General features: G+C 36.2%; 1 protein-coding gene across 8 annotated transcripts in view; it reads left to right on the top strand.

Moving 5' to 3' along the window:
- The window catches only part of LOC5570245 (serine/threonine-protein phosphatase 2A 56 kDa regulatory subunit epsilon isoform), a 219532-nt gene that overhangs the window by 41586 nt on the left and 164289 nt on the right, over positions 1 to 13657 (top strand). For 3 of the 8 annotated variants that reach the window (XM_021857391.1, XM_021857390.1, XM_021857389.1), the window contains exon 1: positions 10940 to 11467. The exons of 3 other annotated variants lie outside the window; for them this stretch is intronic. The gene's annotated coding sequence lies outside the window, so the exon portion shown is untranslated. Of the gene's footprint in view, positions 1 to 10939; positions 11468 to 13657 lie in introns of those variants that run through there. 2 more of the 8 variants (XM_021857398.1, XM_021857394.1) reach the window with 2 other exon arrangements.

Below are 13657 nucleotides of genomic sequence, written 5' to 3'. Positions count from 1 at the left end.
TGCATAGAGAAGCTTTTAGGTAGTTACTCTGATCACCATTCTCACCAAACCCGACCCAAACCCGACTAAACCCGACTTTTGTGGGATTTTTTTCAATAAAACGACGATAAAGATTAAAATTGTTGCTTAAGACTGCAATTAGAACTAACAATTTAGCTCTCTATTACACAAATATAGTTTCTTCAGTAATCCGAACTAATATTGAACACACTTTTTACTTCACTTTTTTCCTGCAAGTAAAAGGATAATATTTCAGAAAATTTGGTCATAAATGGATAAATCACAAAAATGACCTACTGTCAGAGATTGGTGAAATATTTTCAGTGGTTTTAAATCTCTACCTTTAGTTGAACAGTAGAGCACATATACATTTTTTTTTCATAGAAATGAAGATTATTGTTATGCGAAAAAATAATGTTTAACTTTTAAGAACAGCCTTCCTTAGGAGTTTCAGGAAAAACTATTTAGTTCTTCAATCAGAAGAATTTTTTTTAGATCTTATATTTTCATAACATCCTAGAATAGTAGTTGAACGATGCACAAAAAACCGAATACAATTTCATTAATAAATAAAAATATATCTAGAAAGATTAGCGATCTGGGCGAAAGTGACAAAATGTACACAATTCAAGAAAATATAACGTTAAAATTGTAGCTTGATTGTCTATTCACTGCACTTAAAATTTTCCCCTACCGTTAACACTGCGGAACACGTTTTTGTCTCAAGCATCAAAATATCGCTATTTTGACCATATAAGCCAACTTGCATGCAAGTTTGTCAACTTGTAAGGCAATTTATTTGCTTAATTTGTCACAAATTTCAATCTTTATGTGTATAACAACACTTATTGGCACAGTTCATAATACTATCGATGTTTAAAAGTTATTTTTTTTTGTGTTTTAGAAAAGTATTGTATTTCGCCATATAAGAGAAACGGAGAGTTTAGTATGGAGACTGCAAGCATGTTGAAAAAATCGATTTAACCTCAATTTTATCGTGCAATTTCAATAAAATTTTATCTGAAATGAAAGTTGAAGTCCTATTTTGCATGCTTGCTGGATTAGATCACAAAAAAGTTTGATAAATCGTACTTTAAATTTCATGTAAACATCAATTAAACTAGTGTTTTATAGGTTTTATACAACTTTGGCGACCTGTAGCTAAAAATTGTGACGTGCAGGGGCATTTCTGAAAACGGCATCAGATTCAGCGACCCAAAATCTACTAGAGACACATAATTTGATCATTGAGACACGCAAAAATGTCATTTTTGTTACGCTGTGTAATTCAACTATTCAAAAACGCATATTTATAGAAGACGAAACTACACTCATGCAAAACAACATACTACACTGATTACGCCTGTGGCTGCTACTACTAAAGCTGCTTTCAATATTCGGTTTATTGCATCAACGATTCGTGCCTAATGATCAAATAATATGCGCTATTCTTTGCGAACTATAGCATTACATGATGGTATGCTGGCTAGGTGTTGCGATAATGAAATGCGGGTCAACAGTAATAAGAGCAGTGAACAATTCTCGCTGAAACCACATCTTTAGAATTCTAATTTTATGTCACTGATTGCTAGTATATGCTAAAACGAAAGGGTGCTCGTTTAGCTTTTCTCAAATTGGTAATTGAAAACTTATTCTACTACTTAAAATCAAGATGGCGTCAATATTCAAGATGGCCGCCCGTTTTTTTTTTCATTTCAATTAATACTCTAATTTTTCACTCGACTCGAAGAAAACATCAACGATTGAAAATTTTGTTTCTTTGTTGTTCAAAAAATTATGTTTATATTGATTACACTTATCATGTACGTCAAAATCGTAGAACACGATTTAAAAAAAAAACGTTCTTTTCATAGGGTAAGCACCATTGCCCACCTAGTTTTTGTAGCCTATCTTACTCTCATATCTTACTCTTACTGATGGTGGAGAATTAAAACAATAAAATTTAAGTCAGTCGTCGGGTGTAGACACATTTTTAAGCGCTCCGTAGTTATTTCAATTTAATTTTTTTTTGCTCTTTACAAACATCGCGCGCGATCGGTTAAAATGCAATGTAGTGTAAAATCATGCAATATCAGTGACGATCGCTTCCTATGGAAGTGCGAGTTCTGCTTTAAAAACTACCACGCGGCATGCATTGGTGTGCAACTGTATCAGGAGAGTTTTATCTTATCATATATGGTTCCTCTCTGCGACGATTGCCAGCATAATTTGAAAACCGGAATTGATACACGCAAAGTGCTCCATCAACAGCAGCAGCTAATCGATTCAATTAGGGCAGAAACTGACACCAATCTTCAAGTAGCCGCCGATCTAAAAAAGCTCAGTGCAATGGGGGATTTGTTTGACCAAATTGAGCTTCAACTAAAGGAATCGGTGCATTAACAACAGCACATCGTCGAGCGTGTCAAATGCTGTATCGGCATTATCGCGTGTGGACGAAAAGCATTCAGAAAATAAGAATGATATGCTCAGCAACGATTTGATTGCACATTTAGATCTTTAGGTCTTTTGGATATTTCAATGAAATCTTCAAAACAACATATTGAAGTTTTTGTAGAGGCTTTGACGGTAGATCTGACTGACGAATTAAAAGAGATCTGTACCGAGGTTCAGTCAGGTTGAGTAGCCTAACCATTGAGATGGCTGCTCATTGCAACGAACACAATGCTAGCATTGGCACAGCCCGATTTGCGGAAGATGAGTCACCGCCAAGCCTATTACAAGAGTTGGCTGAAACTGCTGATGTAAACTCTGATTCGAGTTCTGGTAACGCAGGTTCACTGCCCAGTTAAAATTCCGAATCAAATAAAAACAAAGAAGAGAACTCTGGCTGGCGACTCTTAGGTACGAGGAAAGCATGGAAAGCGAATTGGGCGGAATACGACTTGGCATTTGTCCACCGTTTGAATCAGCAAAAACAGGCCGGGAAGGCCACAAGGCGACGTAAGCGGAACGCGACACGAAATGCTACAACCAACAGTTTGGGTGGTAATGTAAACAACGTTTACAACAACAGTTCTGTCAATACCCCTCTCCGCACAAATTTTATGAACTCCCGCCGTACTGTTTTCGGCAATAGCAGGAATGCCAATGCTAATAATGTAAACTCTTTCCACCTTACACCCGATCGTAAGCTACTTACAGCAGCAAAAAGAATCAGTTTACACGTCCACCGCTAAACTACCAACCAACGATCCAATTTGAAAAAAGGGAAACCCTGAATCCCTATCAACCAAACGCCCCCACAACTGCACGAAACATGCCACAAGGAACTTTTTCAACTCTATCATCCTACGTAGAGTGCCCATGTAGACACACGTGTTTTTGCCAGAACTGACGCTCTCTCCAAAGGAAGCAAATTATGACGACAATAATTGTGTGGAAACCGATGCTCACCAGGACCTGATGACTTCTAAGCCGTTTACGCTCAAACTGGCGCAGTCTTCAGACGCAGACCATGACGATCCAATAGTGGGTGATGTTTAATAAATTGTTCTAGGTAATATTTTAAATAATGACGATGTGTCTAATGAAGGATCTGGAATTTCTAGTAATGCTGTGCAAAGGGGTGTGTTTCCAAAAACTTCTTCAGAAGCTACCGAAATTTTGGTATATTGCCAACATTCAATCGCATGAGGAGTGCATCAAAATGAACGAAATTTATAAAAGAATAGTAACTTCATCCTTCTCGATTGTTTTGGGTTCTGAAACTAGTTGGAACGAAAAAAATAAGAGTGAAGTTTTTGGTAATGATTTTAATGTATTTAGAGATGATCGCGATCTGGCCCTTACCCAAAGAATGTCTGGTGGGGGAGTTCTCATTGCAATATCTTCGAAATTCAATTCAGAATTAATTGTTTCATCAAAACATAAATACATAAATGTCACTTGAAAAGGGCAGATATCCAAAAGAATGGAAAAGGTCATTTCTCATACCCATACAAGTCTGGTAAAAAATCTGATATTCGGAATTATCGTGGAATTGCTATTATTTCATCCATTCCAAAACTATTTGAATCAATTCATAAATAAAAAGGTATTTAGCCAAATAAAACATAGAATAACGAATGTACACCATGGTTTCTTTAAAGGTCGTTCTACTACAACGAACCTTTTGGAATAAGTATATTACACTTCAAATGCAATGAATAGAGGTAACCACGTCGAATCACTTTACACCGACTTTAGTGAAGCATTTGACAGATTAGATATTCCTATGTTGATTTTCAAGCTAAATAAAATGGGAATTGCAATGAGACTCCTCAACTGGATTGAATCGTATTTGACAGATCGCCAACAAATAATAAGATTTGAGGGAAAACTATCTAAGCCTGTTCATGTTACATCAGGAGTTCCCCAAGGTTCACATTTAGGCCCATTGTTATTCATATTGTTTGTTAATGATATTTCATATGCGATAAAATATGTTAAAATTCTTATTTATGCTGACGATATAAAACTTTTTATGGAAATCAATAGCAAAAAAGACAGACATTTATCCGAATGTAATAAGTATATTTGATAAATGGTGTAGTAAAAGCTTACTTAAATTAAACGTCAAAAAATGTAATCTAATCGCTTATAGCAGAAAACGTAATACACCACAGATTACTGTCTTTTTAGAGAATCAAGATGTTCAAAGGTGCGATAAGATAAGAGATTTAGGTGTTATATTAAATTCTAAACTTTCATTTACTGACCATTATAATACTATTGTCCATAAAGCAACCAATATGTTAAACTTTATTAAGCGTTTTAGCACCATTTTTCAGGATCCATATGAGCGGTCCCATTTGGATTCGAATGTCGGTTTACTTTTGTATTTTTTGATTTGGCTGAAATTTGGCATATGCTTTCTTTATACCCAAAAATGTCTATTTGCATCATCGGTTCGCCATTTTTACCCTAGCGTTACTTTTGAGAAGGGCCTAAGAAAAAAAGCCTTAACAATTTTCAAAAAATTAAAACTCAGATACTATTTGTCTGATCGGTTTGGTGTCTTCCGCAAAGTTTTAGGATATTGTTGGGACTATCTGGAAAAAAATATACACTGTAAAAAAATGTTGTAATTTTTTATATATCGAAAATAAAGCTTAAAAATCAATTTTCTCAAAAATCGTATTTTTGATTTTTTTATATGTTGATGTGACAAAAAATGAAGTCTTTTGCACAGTGGTTCAAGATGGAGAAATCATGGACAAAAAAGTTATGATTTTAAAAAAAGGTGAATTTGTTGAAAATGGTCATAATAAACTTTTCAAATGTTTCGGTAACAATTAGCAAAATTTTATAAAAATAATTTATAAAATTATAATTTATAAAATTTATAAAAAGTTTATTTAGACCATATTGAAAAATCAACCTTTTTTTAAAAAATCATAACTTTTTTGTCCATGATTTCTCCATCTTGACCAACTGTGCAAAAGACTTCATTTTTTGTCGGTTTTAACATATAAAAAAAATCAAAAATACGATTTTTGAGAAAATTGATTTTTAAGCTTTATTTTCGATATATAAAAAATTACAACATTTTTTTTACAGTGTATATTTTTTCCAGATAGTCCCAACAATAACCTAAAACTTTGCGGAAGACTCCAAACTCATCGGACAAACCGTTTCTAAGTTATAATTTTTTGAAAATTATTAAGGATTTTTTCTTAGGGCCTTCTCAAAAGTAAGGCTAGAGTCAAAATGGCGAGCCGATGATGCAAAAAGGCATGTACAAAATTTCATCCATATCAAAAAATATAAAAATGAAATTTGGAAAAAAAAAGTCGTCATTTTCTGTGGAACCGCTCATATACGATTAAAACCTTGTACATTGCTTATGTAAGATCAGTTTTAGAATATTGTAGTATTGTGTGGTCCCCTCATATGAAAACACATGAGGATAGAATCGATTCAGTACAAAAGCAATTTCTTTTATATGCCTTACACAAATTAGGCTGGACAACGTTTCCACTGCCATCATACGAGGTTCGATGCATGCTGTTTGACATCCGAACTTTAAAGGAGCGTCGCGAATTAGCCATGATTTAATTTGTCAATGATATAGTATCGCATCGTATTGATTCCACCAATCTCTTATCTAGTTTGAATTTCTACACGCTCGCCAGACAGTTGAGGAATCGGAATTTGTTCGCATCAAACAATCATCGAACTAATTATGCCATATTCGGCCCAATAAATCAAATGATGTCTCTTTATAACCAGCAATACACAGAAAGTGATTTGACCATGTCGCGAACGAAGCTTAGACAATATTTTAATTCCCTGAGATATAATACAACATAGTATTAAGCAAACATGTAGTCTACAATTGATTGACGAAATGAATAAATAGATAAATTCAAAACGAGCGGTGCGCTAATGGTAAAAAACGAGTTTTCTGACGAAATTCATAATGGCGGTCAAATTTAAAATGGCCGCCATTTTTGTAGCTTCAAATAAAAGCTACATCCTTCATCTTCCTATGTATTCCAAGGGAAATATGAGACATATCACGTGAATAAGTACCTAAGGTTTATGAAAAAATGGGCTTTATCGCAAACAGTTTATCCCCCTGGCGTACGAGGGGTCCACCAATTTGAGAAAACCAAAACAACAACCCTTTAATTTTGGCATATGCTAGCAATTAGTGACATAACAACATTGAAATTCTAACGACCTAAACATTGTTAGAGGGGACCAGCAATTATCGCGGAACTGTTATACGTCATCCTCGAAATTGACCTTTTTACAAGCATATTCAGCGATTAGTGAGGCTTAGCTTGTCAACGATCGTTATCCCGAGGCGCGACCCCTTAACGCTTGTACTCTATGGTGCAATCACCTACCGGAATAAGCGGTCTTTGCTCAGTACTTGCGGTTGTTGACCACTACTAAGGTACCGCGGGGCAAGTGGGAACGAAAAAAACGATAGTTCAAACAAATTGTTTAATAAAATTTTCAAATGTCAATATTTTTCAAATCCAACAATACAATCACATTTTGGCAACATATTTGAGTGTGTGTGCATGAAACTGATCGAATAATTTCGAAAATGTGAAAACCTTGGAAGAAAGTTTTAGAATGAGCCATTAGCCGCAGTTACCTCGCTAAACGGGGCAAGTGGGACACATCCAGTTTCATGCGTCAATAAACATCAGCAAGTCAACCATTACAATAATAGGATTGATAAATCATAGATTTTTAATTTTAAGTACATATTTGATGTACATAAGGGATCAACCATAAAATACGTAGCGTTTTAGGAAGAAAATCTTTATTTAATAGTATGTCACCTCACATTTAATAATAACTGAAAATTCCTCAATAAAAGCGTAAAGAGGGATTAAACATGTTCAAAATATACCATTTATAAGTTGTTAATTAAAATGTAGCACATAAACAATCAATAATTGACGAAATTATAAATATGTTTTGTTATTATTTATATGCATGGCAGAAAACCACTTAATGGATCATTGAATGTAGTGTTTGCAAGTGCTAACCGCATCAAAACAAAGGCGCCACTGTATATGGGATTAAACATTGTGACAGCATTGCTGTTCTGTCAAACACACAAGGCTACGGTGGCGCTATCTATGCTTTCCATAGCGGCCGTTTTGGTTATTTTAATGATCCATTGGGTGGAATTGTTTTCCATCACTACTTAATTTGGTAGAAATAACAAATTAAGTTCAAATAAAATAGAAAAGTGATCGTTCTCATGATGCATTTCAAATTTCATCTTTGTGTTTGTTCAACTTTGAAGTCGTATTTCAAAAATAAAAAAAATAAAGAATAATTACACTTTTCCTCTCCCTCTTATGCAATTACGTAATTTGAGATTGATCTTTTTTGATAAAAATCATTTGTTTGAATGTTTTAGTGCTACTCTCTAGGAAAATGTATGAAACGTATACGAAAAGTTTTGATTCTGGTTTTTGTTTTGATAGGTCCCACTTACCCCGGGTACAAAGATATTTTGGGGTAAGATAGACTATCGAAAATTTCATATGAAATGAAAATAAAATACTGGTTTATCGTTAGCAGCTTGTAATAATACTTAAAATTATAGCTTACTGATGAGAATTCGCTTTATAACACATTTATTTTTTGAGAGTCAATGTAAGACGTGAAACGTGTCACAATCTATCATGCAAGTTGAAAATGGCGCTGAACCGACAACTGTTCCATGAACCACATGGTAATATAAATAACAATATGTTTAGTACTAAATACATTCATTGTCATTGTATCTTAAATTTTCTAGAAGAATACCCCCATGAAAAACTTTTCCCAAGTGAGCTAAGACGAAACGCCCCACTTACCCCGGATTCTCACTTGCCCCGTGTTACCTTACCTCAGTTTTATGATAGGCTAGTCCCAGTTTCGTGTCATATAATAGAATTCTGCTATCAAAATAGCTTTTTAAAACCTTACCCTTTTACACCGGTACCTTTAAAAGGTAAAGAGCGTGGGCTATTGCTGATGAACACATTCTTCGTATAGAAAGTGACAACCGCGCAGTGAGGAATGTTTCTAATCCGCACCTTTCGTATACGGTACCAGCCTGTTGAGGATTAACAAAGCTGTAACCTGACCAGTGCTGTAAACATTCGACACTGCGTGACGTTCGTTTCGTTACAATGGTCAGGAGTCATTTTATTTTTCTGCATTCATTCGCTACCATCACCTCTCGCACACAGCACGAGCGGTAGAATAAACATCGAGAAACACAAAAAAGTGTCAATTGAATGTCGTCTGACACGATGACATTTGCATAAATCATAAGTTTTGCATAGCAATTCAGACATAATGGATCACAAACAATATGAAAAGTTTGATCTTGCTTGTTGTGTTGAATGTGTTACGCATATAGTGATAGCAGGGCCTATTACGAAAAATGACAGAAACAAACAAAACTATGACGTTTCATAGCCAAAATGTCGTGGTCAGAAACATTCAATTGACGTTTTTCTTTCCGACATTCGTTAGATCGCTCGTGTTGTGAATATTAAGGGTAAGCACTGCCGAATATCAGCGAAAACGTATCGACTACCGTGGTTGCTAACAACACTGATCTTTACCTGGGGGGTGCGGTGCTCATTCAATTTGAACAATTACACCAGTGCTAACCGTTGTTTGTTTGCTTGTCTCGCAGGAAACCATTTTCAATGTGCACTTTTAAAATACTTCACACAAAACTTCTACAGTTTGTTGCAGGCAATAAATCCAATAAATCAGTTGAATCAGATAATTTCTGTTCGTATTTTAGTTAATAATATATTTCACAAAAGTTCTAAAAAAATACGCATAAATATGACTCAGTAAATCTTTTCTTCAACAGTTGATAGTTTTTGTGTCACATACAATGTGTAACAATTTTCAACGTGATGACCGCTCACTTTTAGGCATACTCGGATCATTTTGATCAAAGTTTTGCTTGACAGCTGCCTTGCCGCTTGTTGATATCTAATTCGCACCCCCCAGATCTGGACTCTGGTTTTCAGGTGCTGATATTGCTTCTGCTTTTAACAGACTTCCTGTTGCTCGGCAGTCATCTGCACATTCGGGAGTTACTCCCTATTTGATAATTCTAGGCTTTTGTCCACAACACTGTTTACACTTAAGTTGGTGCCGATCTTCTCCTTTGTTGGCGGGAACCTTAACCGGTTACTGATGGGTCCAGAATAGACCTATTCATATTTTTAAAAATATCTGGAAACTCCTCAGTCAACCAATACATTAATTTTATATGTAGAAATAAACTTCTGGTCAAAATTTCAGTCAATTTGGAGTAAATTTAGGTGTGCTTCAAATCAATTATGTGTTTTTGGGCTATTTTCAAGCTTTAAAAAATCATAACTACCGAAAGGAACACCGACACTTATCGAAAATACCTCCACACAGTAGTTTATCCAATTCTACGAACTTTTGTCGAACACGATTTTATGATTGGAGCAAGTTTTAACATAGTTTGGTTGAGGTTTGTATCTCGAGGTATCTCTATTTTCGGGGAGTGTTTTCTCTGGAAAGCACACCTGTATGAAAATTTCAGATTTAAAATGTCCAGACATGATGACTATGCACATCTAAAAGTCAATCCCGTTCAAAGTTACCATTCGTCTTACGAAAATAAATTGTAAAAAATAGGTAATGATGAAGCACATTTGTAAATCCGCTGTGAGTGAGCTAAAAGCACCACCGTGATTATAGGTGATTATAGAACGAAGCCAAACCTCAAATTTTCAAGAGCACAAGACTTGAGAACCAAACAGCGCTCCGCGTTGAAAATCTATCCCATTGGTCACCACCGGCAAGCAAGCAATTTGATTGGTTTTCAACGCGAACTGTTGTCAGATTCTCTCGTCTTGTGCAGTTGAAAATTCAAAGTCTGGCTTTGCTTTATAATTACCTTAACTTTCATCAGGTTGCGATGCTATGTTCGATCTTTGGGCATTTTTTGTAATTTATTGCCTCAAGCAACATGTAAGCTGTTAATGGTCAATAAATTCATAGATTTATTGTGTTTGATTCCCGTTGACTAGGTAATCGGTAATCTACTCTGCTTAATTACAATTACACAACCAGAATATAAAAAAATCCAGAATCTCTGGGATTATCAGTAACTTGTTTATACTTTTTAAACCAAATACGTCACAATTGTACTGTAGACCTTAACTGAAAATTCACCAACAAGTAGTTTATTACACAGTTCCGGTATCAATTATCGCTATATCGTTAACCCTACTGAATAAGCCAACTAGTCCACACATCGAAACCAGCAAACCGAACGTTCATTACCTACCATACCGTACAATATCTCCACTCTCGCCAGGCAAACGGGCGAACAATTCATCCTCGGTGGGAACCCTACTCGGAAGCGCTCATGACTCGAACGCGGAGGAGCACTCTTGCCAGCCAGAGCTGAGTCAAAGTCTGAGTCTCTTTTCCGATGTGAATCTGTGTGTGCAAGAGTATCGCAAAAAAGGACGGTCTTTTTCTCGGTCGGTCGGTCGAACGGTCAAATCCGGATTTGCTGCCGTGAAAATCCGGCCTGCTCGTATCCCGCAACGGTTACGGTCATTTCGGGGTCGGGATCTGTGTTCAGGAGTGTTGAATATTGCCAAGCGCTACGGTAGACGGTGAAAAGTTCGAAAACCTCCCAGGAAATTAGACGGGACTGGTCGGGAAATAACGTGGCCAAATTATGGTGAATATTGCCATCCTCGAAAAAATCAAGTAAATAGCTGGGGAAATGTACGCAAGCAGTACTCGGATTAGCTGAAAAGTTTATGTGAATTGTCTATCCAGGTGTGCTAGTGAAGGATTCGATCTTCGAGTGATGCAATTGTGAAGGACCGTGGTTTTTGACATTTCTGGATTGGGCGAAAATTAGCCAAGAATCGGGCCTGGTCATTATTGGGATCGTACAAATGGTGTTCTTTGACTAGCAAAGGTGAGTTTTACTCGTTTGTAAGGCCGGTTTTGCGATAGAAGGCCCGAAATCAGTCGAAAATGTCTTGGGTAGTGCCATTTTTCTCGTGATGTCTTGCATCTGTCAGATTTTCTTCCTGGTGTAGTGCTCTTCCCGTTTTTTAGTCTGTACGATGAAGCATCTCATTAAAAAAAGGTTAGCCTGTTCGCTCGTACGCTGCTTGACGTACTTTCGACAGTCAAGAATACCTTGCGGTTGTGTTCGTAACTCACCTCCGAACCATGATTGACAGTTTGACTCACGAATACAGTCGAACCGTTGTGTAGAGTTTTCGGTATGTTGAGTATGCAGCGGTATCTGTGAGATCGATCCGTTTGCACCGGTATCTCAAACTCAATTCATTCATCCTTTGACCAAAACGGCTCTTCCCTCCGTATCCGTAGGTAAACATTGTTGCGTTCCTTTGCGATGTGTCCAATCTGAGTTCGAACATCGTACGTCTCTTTGGTGTAGAAACTTCCAAACTAGTGTTGATTATTTTGCCCAAGAAACGGTAAACGTCAAACTGATGGACAGGTCTCACCAACACCAGAAAAGAGTGCTCCGGAATGGGTATGGCTTACGAGAGATTGATTTTTTCTTGCATTTTTTTGTCCGTATGGTGTTTCTCTTTCAGCTTTGGCTTCTATCTGGATGGTTTTACGTGACCGTCCCACGAGTTGGTACCTCTGTACGTGTGGCGTTTGGCATGTTATCGGTTTATTTTGATTGTAGGAGAAGACAAATTCGACCGTCACTGAGGAATTATTGCGGTAGTAAAGTTCTCTGCTTTGGAGTAGATGACGAACTGTTTATTGGATTTATTTGTGGTACGTTGCAAAAAAAGGTTTGCACGCTAGCAAAGATTTGAACTTGTGATTGAAATGTGACCTTCGCATTGCTGAAGGGAAATACATGCCTGAATTTATATTATTGCCTTTCTATTTTTGTAACTGAAACTTTCAGTTTTAATAAACGACTAAATATGATAGAGTAAATTATTTTTTTTTCGGTTAGAATTACTATATTCTCAGGTTGTTCTGGAGATAACCGAAAAAAATTCATTTCATTTTGCCCCGATACCTTTTTACCAGCCTTGTTTTCGACCTAATTTTCTATCTCACTTTTCTGGCCTATGATATGATTTTTATTACCATGAATGAATGTAGCACGTCGTTCTTATATCAAACTTAAGAACTAGCCAGGAGTAAATTGAAAAAAATGTCATTGTATGGTCTTAAAAAGCATTTGCTTGATGTGTCCATTATGCCCTTAATTTCCCTACTTACGCTCTTATTCTAGCACACGCTATGCCAGGATTTCCCGTTTTATTATCAACAACAACTATTCATATTATTGGTACTTTGAATTGCATGATCACTCATGCGTTTCTACAATAGTTTCTTGGATGAAATTATAGAACGATATTTTGTCAAAATCGTATCCATGTTGCGAAAAAAGGACTAGCCTGGAAGGGAGAAACCTATTATACGAAATTTATGTACGCCAAGGTGAGCTGAGATTCTTCTATTACGAACTGTCACTGTGAACGGGGAATCTCCGCCGGGGATCTTAAACAATGGACAAACATTATGAATTCGCGTTATTGATCAAAACATATAATTGCAACAAACGAAAGAGTATTAATTCATGCTTCTTCAAAACTAACACCATTTATTCCGATTGAATAAAATATTTAAATACGCATATTTTGACTTTTTCCAACATAAATGAAAATTATATGCATAGAAAACTGTGGCCCTTTTTCCATGTTTGTCCGGAAAGATCGAAGGTACACAACAAGAGAAGACTAGCGATTTTCATCAAGTCTGCCTTGATTGTCATTGGCAAACTGGAGTTAGGGATGATTCAAATATGACGTCCATCGTTTTTCGGGATTTCTAGACCGCCCTTCCCCCTCTGTCACGCTTTTTCCAATACCTTATACACGTACTGTCACACTCAAATCGTTTTCATTATTAGGGAATTAAATACTGAAAAATGTCTCTTGTATTCGCATACTTACTGATAAGTGCGTACCTGATGATCAAATAGGAAGTATTTTTATTCATTAGGAGTGACAATTTATTTGAAGATGAAACCCAATGTTTAAAAGTGGTACACTATTACATGAAGTTATTGCTACTAATCGTGCCCAGTTATAATTATTAA

Source organism: Aedes aegypti, chromosome 1 (genome assembly GCF_002204515.2).
Source record: "Aedes aegypti strain LVP_AGWG chromosome 1, AaegL5.0 Primary Assembly, whole genome shotgun sequence".
Taxonomy (NCBI): Eukaryota; Metazoa; Arthropoda; class Insecta; order Diptera; family Culicidae; genus Aedes; species Aedes aegypti.
This window is presented reverse-complemented; position numbering and strand designations above follow the sequence as displayed.